Source organism: Panthera pardus, unplaced genomic scaffold, assembly GCF_024362965.1.
Source record: "Panthera pardus isolate Hobbes unplaced genomic scaffold, ASM2436296v1 HiC_scaffold_6, whole genome shotgun sequence".
NCBI lineage: Eukaryota > Metazoa > Chordata > Mammalia > Carnivora > Felidae > Panthera > Panthera pardus.
In genome coordinates this window covers 120,644,149-120,661,803 of record NW_026526991.1, presented here as the reverse complement: position 1 = coordinate 120,661,803, position 17,655 = coordinate 120,644,149, and the positions used below count along the sequence as shown (strand labels likewise).

The 17,655-nt window shown below is 38.6% G+C and overlaps 1 long non-coding RNA gene across 1 annotated transcript in view; it reads right to left on the bottom strand.

Moving 5' to 3' along the window:
- Positions 1-3,432: 3,432 nt before the first annotated feature.
- The window catches only part of LOC109273626 (uncharacterized), an 84,990-nt gene continuing 70,767 nt past the window's right edge, over positions 3,433-17,655 (bottom strand). The window contains exon 3 of the long non-coding RNA XR_008419610.1: positions 3,433-3,528. This is a non-coding gene — a long non-coding RNA (uncharacterized LOC109273626). The remainder of the gene's footprint in view (positions 3,529-17,655) is intronic.

Here is a 17,655-nt window from a genome sequence, read left to right as displayed (position 1 = left end):
GAAGACAGCACAGGCAGTCATTTCTCTGACATCAGCTACAGCAACATTTTTCTAGATATGTCTCATGAGGCAAGGGAAATAAAAGCAAAAATAAACTATTAGGACTACATCAAAATAAAAGGCTTTTGCACAGTGAAGGAAGCCATCAACAAAACAACAAGGCAACCTACTGAATGGGAGAAGATATTTGTAAATGATATATCTGATAAGGGTTAATATTCAAAATATATAAATAACTTCTACACATCAACACCAAAAAAAGAAATAATCCGATTTAAAAATGAGCACAGAACCTGAATAGACATTTTTCCAAAGAAGACATACAGATGGCCAAAAGACACATAAAGATTCTCAAACTTACTAATCATCAGGGAAATCCAAATTAAAACCACGATAAGAGATCACCTTATACCTGTCAGAATGGCTAAAATCAAAAACATAAGAAATAGCAAGTGTTGGCGAGGATACGGAGAACGAGGAACACTTATGTGCCATTGGTGGCAATGCAAATTGGTGCAACCGCTGTGGAAAACAGTATGGAGTTTCCTCAAAAAGTTAAAAATAGAAATAGTATATAATCCAATAATTCCACTTCTGGGTATTGACCAAAAAATTCCAAAAACACTAATTTGAAAAGTTATATGCACCTCTAGGTTAATTGCAGAATTTTTTTTTAATTTATTTTTTTTAACGTTTATTTATTTTTGAGACAGAGAGAGACACAGCATGAACGGGGGAGGGGTAGAGAGAGAGGGAAACACAGAATCGGAAGCAGGCTCCAGGCTCTGAGCCATCAGCCCAGAGCCCGACGCGGGGCTCGAACTCGCGGACCGCGAGATCGTGACCTGAGCTGAAGTCCGACGCTTAACCGCCTGAGCCACCCAGGCGCCCCAATAGCAGAATTTTTTACAATAGCCAAGATGTGGAAGCAAAGCCAGTGTCTATCCACAGACAATTGGATAAAGATGTGACATCTATGTACAATGGGATACTACTCGGCCATACAAAATGATGAGATCATGGCCATTGACAAGAACATGGATGGACCTAGAGGGTACTCTGCTAAGTGATATAAATCAGACTGAGGACGACAAATACCACATGGTTTCACCCACAAGCGGAATCTATCAACAATGAAATGAACAAACAAACAAACAAAAAGCAAATCAGATCTTTAAATACAGAAAACAAACTAACTGATGGTTGCCAGAAGGGAGGAAGGTAGGGGGATGGGCAAAATGGGTGAAAGGGAGTGGGAAAGACAGACTTGCAGTTATGGAGTGAGTAAGTCGTTGGAATAAAAGGTACAACATGAGGAATACAGTCAATGATATTGTAATAGTGCCACATGGTGACAGATGGTGGATACAGTTGTGGGGACCACGGCATAATGGTTAAACTTGCCAAACACCGTGTTATATACTTGAAACTAACGTAACACTGTGTTGTCAACTACACTCAAAAGAGAAAAGAGAAAGATATGACCCTGGAACCTGAATTAACTCTTCTAGTTTTAATTTTGGTGATTTTTGTTGTCTCTTTTAATTCTAGAAGTCGGGACGTTTCTAAAGTGCTGTGTTGGGGTGCTTGGGTGGCTCAGTCAATTAAGCGTCCGGCTTTGGCTCAGGTCATGATCTCACGGTTCACGAGTTTGAGCCCCACTTCAGGCTCTGTGCTGACAGCTCTGAGCCTGGAGCCTGCTTTGGATTCTGTGTCCCTCTCTCTCTCCTGTGCTCACGCTCTCTCTCTCTCTCTCTCAAAACTAAATAAACATTAAAAATAAATAAATAAATAAATAAATAAATAAATAAATAAATAAAGTGCTGTGTCTCAGCTTGTGCTCAAGCTTGTCTGGGAATTTCATTCAATTTTTATTTGAGGGGGAGTTGAAGGCATTTCAGCAAAGCAAATAACTGAATGATGTGTCAGCCACCACCTGAAATGTTTGTTTTAGAGTGTTTGTATTTTTGAATAAAGTCTATCAAAATAACAAAGCAATAAGGAAAGAAAACCAATGAATGTAATTTACCGCAACAGGCTAAAAATTCGCATGATCATATCAATAGATGCAGAAAAACATCTGACAAAATCCAACGCCCACTTATGATAAAAACTCTGAGCAAACTAAGAATAGAGGGAAACTTCTTCAACTTGACTAAGAAGTTCTACAAAAATTGATAATTAACATCATACTCAAAGGTAAGAAACTAGAAGCTTTCCCACTGAGAACAAGAACAAGGCAAGAATGATTATCTATGTAGAAAATCTAAACGAATTGAGCAAAATTTCCTGAAACTAATTAGCAATTACAGCAAGGTTGCAGTCTACAAGGTTAATATATAAAGGTCAATTGCTTTCTATATACCAGAAGTAAACAACTGGAATTTGATATTAGAAACCTAATACCATTTATATCCACAACAACAACAAAAAGAAATACTTAGGTATAGATCTAACAAAAAAAATGTATAAGACTTATAGAAGAACTCTGATGAAAGAAATCAAGGAAGATTTAAATAAATGGAGAGAATGTTCATGAATAAGAACAATATTGTCAAAATACCGGTTCTTCTCAACTTGATTTCCAGATTCAATGCAATCCTAATAAAAATTCCAACAAGTTATTTTGCAAATATTGGTAAGCTGATTCTAAAGTTTATATGGAGAGACTGAGACCCAGAATAGCCAACAGAAGATTGAAGGAAAAAAATGGATTTGGAGGACTGATACTACCCGACTTCAAGCCTTACTGTAAAGCGATCATAATCAAGACAGCACAGTTCTGGTGAGAGAATAGACAAATAGACCAATAAAACAGAATAAAGAACCCAGAAATAGATCCAGACAAATTATAGTCAGCCAAACTTTGAAACAGGAGCAAAGATAATTCAATGTTTAAAAGACAGTCTGTTCAACAATGGTGCTGGAACCGCGGGACGTCCACAAGCCAACACAGGGATCTTAAAGACCTTACACTTTTCACAAAAACCAACTCAAAATGGATCATAGGCCTAAAGGCATAATACAAGAGTATAAAACTCCTAGAAGATAACACAGAACAACGCCTAAGTGACCTTGGGCTTGGTGAGACTTTTCAGATACAGCACCAAAAAACACAATCCGTGAAAGAAAAATCAGGTAAATTGGACTTTATTGAAATTTAAAACTTCTGCTCAATAAGAGATATTGTTATGAGAATAAAAGAGAAGTCACAGACTAGGAGAAAGTATATGACAAAGGAACATTTCCAAAATACATAAAGAACTCTTAAAACTCAACAATAAGAAGACAACCCAATTTAAAAATGGCCAAAAATCTGAATAGACATCTTACCAAGGAAGATACACATATGGCAAATAAGCATTTGAAAAGATGCTCAACATTAGATGACAATAGAGAATGGCGAATTAAAACCAGAAAATACTATTACATACCTGTTGGAATGTCTAAAATGCAAACACTGGCAGGGTTGTATACAAACAGCAATTCTCATTCATCGCTGTGGGAATGCAAAACAGCACAGCCACTCTGGAAAAGAGTTTAGAAGTTTCTTACAAATCTAAGCATACTTTTACCACACTCTCCAGCCACTGTGCACCCTGGTGTTTACCCAAATGAGTTGAAAACTTACGCCACACAAAAACCTGCATACAGCTATTTATAACAGCTTTATTCATAATCACCCAAACTTGAAAGCAAACAAGATGTCCTTCAGCAGGTGAATGGATAAATAAAATGTGATGCGTCTGGACAATGAATATTATTCACGACTAAAAAGAAATGAGCTATCAAGCCATGAAAGAACATGGAAGAAGCCTAAATGCATTTTGCTAGGGGAAAGAAGCCAATCTGAAAAGGCTATATACTATAGGATTACAAATATATGACATTCTGGAAAAGGTATAACTATGGAGGCAGTGAAAGGATCAATAGTTGCCAGGGCTTGGGGAAGGAGAGTAGGATTAACAAACAGAGCACGAGGAATTTGGGGTCGGTGCAACTATTCTGTATGATAATGTAATGGTGGATCCACATCATTATACATTCATCAAAACTCACAGAATGTACAGTTTTGAAGTGAACCCTAAAGAAACGATAGACTTTAGTTCATAATAATGTATCAATATTGGCTCATTAACTGTACCGAATACAACACACTAATGCAAGATGTTAATAATAAGAGAAACAGGCAGGGGGTAAAGGATGATTTGGGAACTCTCTGTACTTTCCAGTTGATTTGTGTATAAATCCAAAACTGGTTTTAAAAAAAGTGAGGGAAGCCTATTAATTCAGAAAATGAAAGCAAGGGAAGTAAGAGTTTTTGAAAAATGTTGAAACATAAGAAAACAGGACATCTTGATGGAAAACAAGCAGAAATTCAGTCAGCAAACCCACTCAGACCTTAACTATTCAAATTTTCAGAAACAGAATATTAACCATAGAGTGTTTAAAGAACTAAAATAGAAACTTAAACAATATAGTGTGTGTGTGTGGGGGGGGGTGATATTTTGATTTACAATAAGGAATATCTATATCTATATCTATATCTATATCTATATCTATATCTATATCTATATCTATCTATATATATTTGGTCTTCATCCTTATTCCTGGCACAGAGCTCCTGAGATTCTTGGAATTTCCTAAATGTCAAGAGTAATAAAGGTGTCTTGCTATTTATATCAACTTCCTTCCAACCACACATGAGTTTATGCTAATGAGACTTTTGGAAAGGCTCTAAGGATGAACGATGGTTGCCAGGGAAACCAATCAGGTAATCAGAGGGTTGGAACTTTTGGCCTCACCCCTAGACCTCTGGGGAGGGGACAGAAGCTAGAGATGGAGTTCAATCACCAATGGCCAATTATGTAATCAATCATGTCTATGTAATTAAGCTTCCATAAAAACCCAAGAGTAAGAGATTTGGAGAGCTTCCAGGTTGGCAAACCAAAATCCATCCATGTATTGGAAGGGTGATGCACTCCAAAAACCATGGGACAGAAGCGTCTGTGTTTGGGACCCTTTCAAACTTCCCTTTATTGTATCTCTTCATCTGACTATTCATTTGCATCCTTTAATCCCCCGTGTAATAAATGGTTAATAAGTAAACTGGTCTCCTGAATTCTATGACCCACTCTAGCAAATTAGTCAAAACCCAAGGAGGGGTTGTGAGAACCTCTGATTGATGGCTGCTCAGTCAGAAGCACAGGTGATAACATAAATTGCCACTGGTATCTACAGTGGGAGGCAGTCTTGTGGGACTGAGCCCTTAACCTATGGTATCTGACTCTACTCTCTAGGTAGACAGTGTCAAAATTGAGTTAAATGTATAGGACACCAGTCAGTGTCTGCTGAGAATTGAAGAGTTGCTTGGGAGTGTTTGAAAAAAAAATACATGTTGGAGGGGAGAAGGCTATAAAGAATGACGAAGAAAATCTGAAAAAGAACCACACCACTTCTATAAATTAAAAATGTACTAGGTGAAGGGGCACCTGGCTGGCACAGTCAGTTAAGCGTCTGACTTGGACTCAGGTCATGATCTCGTGGTTCGTTGCTTTGAGCCCTGAGTCGGGCTCTGCACTAAGCACGGAGCCTGCTTGGGATCCTCTCTCTCCCTCCCTTCCCTTTCTCTCTGCCCCCTCCCCCCTCGCTCTCTCTCAAAATAAATAAACTTTAAAAATAATAATAAAAATATATAAGTGAAAATTACAACTCAATGGGTGAAGCCTATAGTTGAAGAGAAAATCAGTCAACTTGAAATGATATCCGAATAAATCACGTAAAATGCAGTCCATAAAAACAAAGACATGGAAAATACAAAGGAGGGATTTATGAGACATGGAATGTAGAAGAAGCCAAGTCTCAAATACACGGAGAACAGAATAAAAATGACTCACAAACATTTTATCAGAGTATCAGAAAGAGACAACAGAGAAAAGAGTGGAAGCAATACACTAAAAGATAATGGCTGAGAATTAACAGAGGTGGGGAAAGACACCAATCCTCAGATCAAGAAAGCCTAATGAGTCCCTAATAGGACAGTAATAAAGAAATCGCCCCTTCGACTGTGAAACTTCAGAACTCCAAAGACAAAGAGAAAAAAAGTCTTAAGAGTAGCTAGAGAAATAAAACTGATCATCTTCAAGGGAATGACAAGTAAATTCCCACTTAACTGTTCAACAACAATAATGGAAGCCGAAATGAGTCTGAAATAATATATCAAAGTACTGGGTGGGGGGAAAGCTGTCAATCTAGAATTCTATACACAGCAAAACTGATTTCAGCTGAAAAGAAACTGAAAGGAAAGGCAGCCATGAGCAATGCCTCATCCCCTGCTTGGCTGCATAACATTGGCCTTGAGCCCAGAACATGTCCTAAAGAGTGCTCACAGCCTGCGCTGAGCTTGTCGTCTTGTGGAAGAATATCTTTCCTTGTTCTGGGCTTGATGTACACTTAAGCAAAGCATCAATGGCTCTTCGGCATGCTCCCCACTTTCTGTCTTTTAGACCCCAGGGTGGCGTGTGGGGTCTTTCCACTGCCATGTAAAGTAGGACGGGTGCAGCTACGTTGCCTGAGTGTCCCTACACTGTGCACTCTCTCTTCCTCTCTTGCTGTAAATGTGTTGTCTGTTCTCAGCAACCTCAAATCATGCACTGGTCTCTTCCCTGGGTGGCACCTATTTGCCTTTAACCTTGGCTTCATGGCCCAGTCACCGAGTGAATCATGAAACATTAATAATTACAGCAAGATGAAGACATGGTGAGAAGAACAAAAACTGACAAGGTTTAATGTCAAAACATCCTCACTAAGTGAAATTCTAAAGGATATGACTCAGAAGAAAAATGACTGAAGACAGAAAATGCAAGACACAGAAAGACTAATGAGGAAAGATATTCGGAAATACCTGGACAAAGCTAAATAAACATTGAATGAACACAACCATAATATAATGCTCGATTTTTGAGAGGAAAATATGCTAGAAATGAAATATAGGTCAACAATAGACTATAATATGAGAGGTACTAATCATACATTTGAAGCATCTTGAAGTCCTCGTATTGTCTGGGAATGAGGTATATTAACTTCAGATTTTGTTGAGTTAAATGCAGGTTAAAAAAAAAAAAGAGTGAAGTGACTCCTAAAAGAGTATACAGGGACGCCTGGGTGGCTCAGTCAGTTAAGTGTCTGACTCCTGATTTCAGCTCATGTCATGATCTCACAGTCCTAAGATCGAGCCCTGTGTCAGGGCTGCGGTGGGCATGGAGGCTGCTTGGGATTCCCTCTCTCCCTTTCACTCTGCCCCTTCTCTGCTTGCACATTCTCTCTCTCTCAAAAAAAAGTATACACATATACAGAGAGCATATAATTTTCAAACAAGTAGAGGGAAAAACAGAATGAGACAGAAGGAATATAAGCAAAGTTAATCAATCAATCAAAAAAAAAAAAAGTCAGGGAAGGAGAAACAAAACAAAAATCAATCAAAAAGTGAAACCAAACACGGAAACAGGACAAATCCGAAGTGTTACAAAAATGAGTCCTATTATAAGCAATCACAGCAAACAAAGAATGTAAATTCTATAATTGAAAGTCCAAGATTGTAACACTACATATTTTTTTTAATTTAGGTATATGATATTTGTAAGATATATATCTAAACATAAGGCCACAGAAAGATCAACGGTCAAAGAATGACAATCAGTGCCCAAATCAATCTTTGTTCCTAGTACCATTCTCCAACAAAAGACCTACAGGTCCTTGAAACAGTGGCTCATTCTAGGGCTGAGTTGGGGAACATACGAGAAAAGCCTAGAACACCCTGTAGTGTCAGAACAGAGATGTACATGCACACACACACACACACACACACACACACACACAACTCAAACAACAGAAACCAAATTGAGGGGCATATGTCAAAAGGACACAGGGACCAACTCAAAGAGGTTCCAAGGGTCAAGGCTGAAATAATTTGGGCAATTAAATAAATTAGTACTGGATAACCCAGAGCACAAAATGAATACTCATGAGTCCATACTTATACGAACAAATGATTGTATAAATAAATACATGGGAAGAAAAAGACAAATTGAGGACTGGCTTCCTCAACTCCATTCCTCCCACCTTCTAGGGCACCGCTGGGGCGGAAAAGCGAAAATAATAAAAAATAAGAATAACCTACATCTCCTGGTTTCTTGGTGCTAATGTTCTGGATGCAAGTACCATCCAATTAAATGCATTTCCTTCATTTTTGATGGCTGCAGAGAAAAGGAGGCCACTGTTGCTATTTCCACGACAAGAAATCTCATGGAGAAATCTCATGGAGTCATGGGAACGCAACTGCAGTGGCCCAAGTCATCATCCCAGTGTTTGGCACCAGCTTTGTGGGTGCTGATCGGCAGCCGCCAGCCACCGTAGTGACTCCTAGATGTCTGTCTGGATTCCAGACGCTTCTGAATTCAGGATATTCTCGCTGCTAACACTGTCCCTTAATTAAGTCTTATATATATTCGAGATTTTATTTTTTAGAGTAGTCTTAGGTTTACAATACAATTGGGAAGGTAGTACGGAGATTTCCCACATACCCCCCTCTACACACACGCACGCACGCACACACGCACACATAGCCTCCCCAGTTATCAACGTCACCTACCACAATGGTGCATTTTTCACCAAGGATGAATCTGCATTGACACATCATAACGACCCTAAGTCCGCAGTTTACCTTAGAGTTCACTCTGGTGTTGTACATTTTATGGATCTGGACAAGTGTATAACTGTATGTGCCCATTATTAGTGCTCTACAGAGTATTTTCACTGCCCTGAAAAAATCCTCTGTGCTCTGCCTATTTATTTCTTCTTGCCCTGATTTTCTCACCCCTTCAGCAACCACTGATCTTTTTATTGTCTCCATAGCTTTGCCTTTTCCAGAATGTCATATAGTTGGAATCACATAGTATGTAGCCTTTTCAGGTTGGCTTCTTCCACTTAATAGGCTTTTAAGCTTCTTCCATAGTTTCATGGCTTGAGAGCTCATTTCTTTTTAGGGGCAAATAATATTTCACTGTCTGGATGTACCATAGTTTATTTATCCATTCACCTACTGGAGGACATATTGGCTTCCTCCAAGTTTTGGCAATAATGGATAAGGCTGCCATAAATAGCTATGTGCAGGTTTTTGCATAGACGTAAGTTTTCTACTCCTTTGGGTACATATGTTTTTTAAAATAATAATTTTGGGGTGCCTGGGCTAAGCATCCGACTCTTAATTTCAGCTCACGTCATGGTCTCACGGTTCATGAGTATAAGTCCTGCACTGGGCTCTGTGCTGACAGTATGGAGCCTGTTTGGCATTGTCTCTCTGTCCTTTTCTCCCTGCCTCTACCCTGCTTGTGCTCTCCCTGTCTCAAAAATAAACTTGAAATTAAAAAAAAATAATAATAATAATTTTAGGGGCATGTGGCTGGCTCAGTTGGTAGAGCATGCAACTCTTGATCTTAGGGTTGTGAGTTCAAGTCCCATGTTGGGTGTGGAGCCTCCTTAAAATTCAAAAGAGAGAATTAAAAAAATATTATTATTTTTCCTTCCTCTGTACCACCTGCTAAATCTAAGGGAAGTGAAAAAAAAAGAGGATACATTTTTCTGCCGGAGCTTCCTTGTTTAGAAATGACTGTTAACACTGAAATCTCAGAAGCAGAAAACATATTAAGTTTGTGTTAAGCTGAGTAAAGTATGTTTTATTTCCCCATCAGTCTTCAGTTAGATTGAGAAGCAGCTGTAGGCAAAAGACCAATTTTGCCTAGCCACTGGATAGTTCTTATCTTGGTCTCCTTGAACTCTCTCCCCATTTCCTTCCCTTCTCCCAGGCCAGGTATTACAGGTTTTCTATTATACTCTGTTCACATCCACCTCCCAGATGCATGTCATATACTCAGGGCATTTTCCAAACTAGCTCATCTATGTTCCCAGTGGAATACAATGACCCTACCTTCTCTCCTTTCTAGACTGTGCTATTCAATAACCTCTTTATCGTTCAGCTTACAGTTTCCTTTTCTGTGACCTCTGACACATTGCATCAGATTTCTTGCCTCAGGTGTGAATGTGCCCTTCTTTCACTTATAAAACTTCCCCGACATTATTGACCAAAAGAATAAATTCCGACCTTCCTCGCCCAGAATTTTAGGTTCTTTCTAAGCTATCTTCAAGACAACTTTGTATTACGCTAAGTCAATATAGTAGATCCCTTGATATTAATTAGATATACTTTAACCCGATTATTTTTAGTGTGACCTCATTCAATTTTTAAGAATTTTAATTCTAGGATAGTTAGCATACAATGTTATGTTAGTTTCAGATGTACAGTACAGTGACCCATCACTTCCATACAATACCCAGTGCTCATTACAAGTGTGCTCCTTAAGCCCCATCACTGATTTCACCCATGCCCCACCCACCTCCCCTCTGGGAACCCCAGTTTATTCTCTAAGAATTTGCTTTTTTGTCTTTTCTCTTTCTTTCTTTGTTTTGTTTCTTAAATTCTACACATGAGTAAGATCATATGGTATTTGTCTTTCTCTGACTTATTTTACTCAGCATTATACCCTCTAGGTCCAGCCATGTTATTGCCAGTGGCAAGATATTCTTTTTTATGCCTGAATAATATTCCACTATGTGTGGATACACTGTGTATACATATATATATACATATATGTATATACATACACATATATGTGCACACATACATACATACTACATCTTCTTTATCCATACATCTATCAGTGAATAATAATAATACTTTAGCGAATCCTACATGCCAATTTATGGCAATAAGAAGTCACACAGATGAGTTCAAGGAAAACATACATTGTCAGAACTGATTCCAAAGGTGAGAGAAAACCAGGCTATAGAAAACCAAGTATAGAAAGCACTGAAGGTTGTTAAAGATACGACTTTCAAAACAAGCCATCTGTATCACGTGGTTTTAGAGATGAAGGAAAGCAAATCTTTAAGAAACAGATCTTTAATCATTCCCAATACCACTGCAGAGCATAGGTAAAGGTGATAACTTTTCTAGCATGTTACGTGAGGCTAGCCTAACACTGACAGCATAGATACAAAACCATCTGTAAGAATAGTATACACACAAAAAAGGCTATATATTTTTAGAATTGAAGAAAATTTCCCTAGCTTGAAAAAGGCTCTGTTAATTAACAAATGATCTAGAAACTGACTGCATATCCTCTTGCAAGCGTTCCCATTAGTGTAAGAAAAAAGACATGAACTCCTACTCGGTCTTCTCTGTTTAACATTATTCCAAAATCCTAGGTGATACGATTCTGAAACAAAAATCGTAAGAATAATAAACACTGGAAAGGAAGAGATGAAAATATCATTATTTTTGATGATATTGTTGGCCACTGAGAAAATCCAAAACAATCAACTGAGAAATAATTTGAATTAGTCTGAAAGTGTAGCAAAATGTAAGATGAATATACAAAAAACCAATAATAACCAGTGACTATGCAATTAAAAGCAGATCCTTTTCCAAATAAGAAAGTAATTTTTCAAAAATACCTAGGGGTAAATTTAATAATAAATGTACAAGAGCTATGAGAGGATAACTCCAAAACTTTCTTGAATAACGTACAAACACTAGAACGCTTGACAAAATATTGCGATTGCTGTATCAGAAAACTTCAAAGGGTAAATATGCCAGCGTTCCCCACACTAACATATAAATTCAGTGCAGTGGAATTTTTGAATTGTTACATTGATTCTAAAGTTCAACTGGAAGGGGCGCCTGGGTGGCTCAGTAGGTTAAGCGTCCGACTTCAGCTCAGGTCATGATCTCGCGGTCTGCGAGTTCGAGCCCCGCGTCGGGCTCTGGGCTGATGGCTCGGAGCCTGGAGCTTGCTTCCGATTCTGTGTCTCCCTCTCTCTCTGCCCCTCCCCTGTTCATGCTGTGTGTCTCTCTCTGTCTCAAAAATAAATAAACGTTAAAAAAATTAAAAAAAAAAATAAAGTTCAACCGGAAGAGTAAATAGCTGGGAACGTTTGAGATAAGTGCAATCAGTCATCAAAAGGTAGTCTAAAGCTGTCCTAGTAAATACAACAAAACATAGGAAATTTTTTTCAATGGAAAAAAGTACGTTCGGGAACAGTTGCACACATACATATAAATATTACAGTAGAAAGGAAGCATTTCAAAATAGTGAGAAAAAATGATCAGTAAAGGGGATGGAACAATTCACTACCCATAGAAAAATGGAACTGCCTGAATTAAAGAGTTAAAAGCAAGAGAAAAATGAAAGCACAAAAACATTTGGGGAGAACTTGAATACTCTTTATAGGATCTGGAAGGTAGCAGAAGGAAAAAGTCATTCTAAAAATAAAAGCACAGAATACTCTGAGTGAAGAGAGTAAAAGAATTAACTACCAAAAAAGGGAGATGCTCTTTCTTCCTTATATTTTTTTAAGTTTTTTTCCCAATTTTTTTATACAATGTATTACTTGTATAGCAGAAAACTGCTATTAAATTTTAAAAATTAAACCAAAGAGTTCAACAAGGAAATTTGCCTGAATGAAAGGCTACCCTACCTCCCCACAGAGTTGGCCAAAGGTCTACCCCTAGGTAAAGTCTCTCACAATGTGTTTTCACAATTATAATTTATTACATGTGTACATGTTTATTCAATACTTATCTCCCTGTCCCCTCTACTCAAATCCACCAGCCTTTCTTAACTAGGGTTAAGAGGGAAAATTAGTTCCTAATACCCGAAGGCCTCCATTGTAAGTATAAAATGACTTACCTTCCAAGCATCTAGAATAGTACTAGTTACATACCATCCTCGGAAGGTAGTTCAGAGGAGAAACCGTGTTCGAAAAAGGCAAAGAGTGGACTCTGAGCTCTACTTAGGTCTGAGGGTTGGAAACAGATCTCTTTTCTTCTGGGTTTGTGCTTCCTGACTGGCACTCTATATAATGTTTAGGAGGTATTCAGCCAATTAATATCTGCTCAGCGCTCTATTAGACCCGTATCTGCTCAAAGAGAATAGTGCCATTTGAAGCAAAGTGGAACCCTTACTTTCTGTATTTATTTCAAGAACAAAGATATTGTGAAGAAGTTTGAAAGTACTGGGCATTTGGACCCCATAGGCAGTAAATTCAGCTAACTGGAATCCAGGGGGAAATATGAATTTGTATCACTGAAATAAAAAAAAAACTGTGTCCACCAAGGGTCAAGTTTTAGAACATAGTCTCAGCCAAATAGGTAGTAAACATACCTTGTGTTGATTTCTAGCCTTGGTATGGTGACCAACAACACAAGTAGAATGTATGAGCCACAATTTTGAGCTATTTCCCTTGTTTTCTAAGTACCAGATGTGATTAAATTGATTTGTGCAAATAAACCAAAGCCCCCCACCTAATTACAATTGGGAATTAGGTAAAGCATCTCAGATAAGTTGTGGACATGCTTTCTTTTGGTAACATTATTTCTCTCAGGAGGCTGGAAATACAGTTCAATAGATTATTCACATAAATCTTATTTATTCCACAATGGTCATGGTCAAGACTTGATAATCAAATATCCTGCCCTTAGCGTTTCATACGCCTGGCACCATTAATGGAGACCTTGTTCTCCCTGCGCTATAATAACCACTTCCTCATTCACCACACACCCTTGCTACGATGATTCACTCTTTCTTGTTTAATTCTGTTGTGAAGGATCAATCATTCTGCAAGTTTCCAGTGTTACGTTTTACGTTCTTCTCTATTAAATCCAAAAAGGAAATAATTATCTGAGGACAAACCCCTGTGATGTCCAGTGGATGTGCCTTTCAGTTCTATTGGCATTCTCCTGGGTATCTGAGCACATGCTGTTTTATGGGATTTCTTAAGGCCACACTAATTAGTCTCTGTCTTTAACTTTGCATTTCTATTACGGGAGGACAGAGAGAGAGAGAGAGAGAGAGAGAGAGAGAGAAAGAGAGAGAGAGAGAGCGCACGCACGCACATGTTCTCATCTTTAATTCAATATACTAGCGGGATTAAGACAACCAAGTATAAACCTATATACATTCTATAGAACATCAGACTCTGCACATTAGCCGCTATCACCTGAAGGCCCAAAAAAGGTTCTTTTTATAGTAATCAAGTAAGGTCTTTCTGCTGAAATTACCGCTTTCAAACTACCACGTGCAACAAGGTGGTCATTTGGCAAAAATTCTCTTCCACACCTAAGCGGTTTATAAGTGCTGCCCTGAATTATATCTTCTTTTCGTCTGGGTTTTGAAAGCTGAACCAACTGGAGTATGTCTTGCCATGAGACAAGTGAGCTGTGAACTAACCTAGAGAGGGCTGAATGAACCAAAACAAAGTTCCAGGCTGAGGATGAACCAGCGTACTCGCGGGGGGCTCCCGTATTTTCCGTGACTTGGGTCCCAGTATCCACTTTATTTTCATTGAACACCACCTCTCTGCCATCTTGCAGGCAAACACAATTGGGAGACTGCGCAAGCAGCTTCGAGGCTAGATGTCGCAGTTAGACCCATCTCGGTCTGGATCCCAAAGGGTCCATTTACCAGCTAGGTGATCTAAAAAATACTCTTAACCTCCGCCAAGTGTCAGACTCCTCATCGGTGAAATACTGGGTAACAATACCTACTTTTCTATGACCTAAGCGGGGAAGAGGCAGGAGAACTGGTTGATGAAGAGCAGGCCCGAGCTTATGGTCCTGGATTTCATTCCAGGTGGTGGGATCACAGATGTTTAGCATGTTATTAAAAGTCAGTAATTAAACAACTAAACAAATATGAGCCGTGAATGAGCCGAGGATTATGTTCAATCCATTTCTGTGCACTGAGACCCTAACAATAATAATTATAATAGTAATAGCTATAATAGTAACGTTTATTTTGTAGAGTTGGTGTCAGATTTAAGTAACATATTGTGGAGGCTTAGCACATTGTTTGGCACATTTTTGCTGCTCTATAAAGATAACTGCGATTATTACGATGGGGGTGAGTGGCAGTGATGGGTGAGAACAGAGAATAGAACTTCTTAAAAACTACATTAAGGAAATGATAATGTCTCATAAAGAATGATCCTTTTCTATTTACTGAATTAAAATTCAGGAAATTGGACTTATATCTAGATATCAAACTCCCTCTCAGAAACTAGATCCTTAATAGATCATTTTAAATGATCGTACCGGATATATCACCCAAAGTTACAGTACTATTTAAATAGTTGCTTGTTGGGGCACCCGGATGGCTTAGTCGGTTGAGCGTCCGACTTCCGCTCAGGTCATGATCTCATGGTTTGTGAGTCTGAGCCCCACCTTGGGCTCTGTGCTGACAGCTCAGAGCCTGGAGCCTGCTTCGGATTCTGTGTCTCCCTCTCTCTCTGCCCCTCCCTCCCTCTCCCTCTCTCTCTATCTCTCCCTCTCTCTCTCAAAAATAAATAAACATTAAAAATTTATTTAAAAAATAGTTGCTTATTTGTTTTTTTTATTAAAGTATGTTCTTGCCTTCAAGAAGATTACATTTTCCAAGGCAGAGGGTGAAACAGTCCTACAACATGAAACAATCACAAAACTAGAATGTAATGTGATATGAATGACCGTTCCTTAAAGGAATCCAGACAAAAAAGATGGCTTCCTAGAATAAGGAGCTGAGCTTCAACAAGGGCAGGATTTGAAGATGTGATAAAAATTGAGTGGACCACAATCCCACTTTTAATTAAGGAAGTTTTCTTCCTGTTGTTTCCAGGACATGGGGGCCATGTCTGTCCCTCATAGCCAGTATTTTTCCATTACCAACAAAAGCAATATGCCCAGGGAGAAAACAAGAACGAGGTAGTGGTTTGACCCCAGATTGTACAACACAATCTCTTTTGCTTTCTTGCTTCTTAAATACTAATCTAAGTTTAAAACGGATTCTAAAATATTGCCTAGAGTTGGTGTCGTCAGAGACAGAAAGGAAGTGCCAGGTATTGGATCCAGTGGGGTGTTTCTCTATCTGAGACTCAAAGCACATGAGAATCTGAGTGACTCTGGGGAGAGAGGATAAAGAAGAGGACGCTGATCAAAGTAAAGAGACACTGTTATGAGACACGGACACCTAAGACCTTGATGAAAAGGAACTTTAAAGGTAGTAAGAGACAAAGTAAAAACAGCGCATAACTTTGCTTTTATAGGTTATTAAAAGGTAACATGAACAAATGCATACTTTTGATGGGAGAGTCATCATTTTGATAGCCAAACTTCCGAAAGTGAGATTAACTGCACACAACCTAATTTCACATACATGTATATTCAATACGGGCAGTTCAATACACAAAAATGTGAATACCACATAATAAATTAACGTTCCCTTCTACTCTGAAATTCTAAGATTTTCTTAAGTAATTCTACTTTATTTATTTATTATTATTATTATTTTATTTTAAAGAGAGAGAACACAAGCAGGGGAGAGGGGGAGAGAGACAAGAGAATCTTAAGCAGGCTCTGCACAGACATGGGGCTCGATCCCATGTCCCTGGGATCACGACTTGAGCTGAAATTAAGAGTTTAATGCTCAACCTACTGAGCCTTCCAGGCACCCAAATACTTTTACTTACTGTAATAAGTAATCATCACAGGAAATACCTATTGTACTGAAACATAGATAGTATAAATATTCTGAAGAGAATAGCAATGCTTTTAAAGAACTTGCTTGTGGAAAAGTTTTATAGAAACAACTCTAAAATCCGAAATACCAAAACAGATAAAAGTTAGTGAGGATTTCACTGAAACATGTAAAACTGTAAAAGATACAGTATAAATGGATTTAGAGGATCCAACATTTTACTCCCAACACAACCAAGGACAAAAAGAATTTCGATGAAATTAAAAAGTAGTAACCCCTCCCCTCCCCAAAAAAGTAGCAACCCCAGCAAAGGAAAAAGTACAGAAAAATTACACAGGGTATAGAACTGCCTCTCAAATCTCCCAGCATGAAAAACCGTTCAAACAAGTTTATTTGACTCCAAATAGTGTGCTATTTTGAAAAGCAGGTAATATTTAACAAATGTTAACAAACACATATTCATGAACTATGTGTCATGCTCTTGCTGTGAACAAGACAAAGCCTCTGCATTTATTGAGCTCATATTCTCCTGGGGGAGACAGAGAACACACAACTAAAGAACTCAATAAATCATATAATTTCAGACTGTGAGAAGCAATCTGGGAAAAAACAGACCAAGAAGCAAGATACGGAATGACTGGGGATATGGTAAGGTAGGTTTTAGACACTGTGATCAGACAACTTCTCTGAGGTTATGTTGGAGCATAGATCTGAGTGATGGGGAGAAATCAGCCATGTGAACATCTCAGGGTGCCATTTTCCAAGCCACGGGCTAACAGGTATAAAGGTCCCATAGTAAGATAGAAAGATTGAGGGGTAGGGTGGGAGGGTGGGTGGGATGGATGGATGGATGGATGGGTGGGTGGGTGGGTGGGTGGGTGTGTGCATGGCTGGATGAATGGACAACCTATCTATACAGAACACTACACACACATAAAACACACACAGAACATTCTCTCCATCCAACAACAGCAGAACACACATTCTTCTCTTGGACGTGGAACACTTTCTAGGACAGACCGTTTTTAAT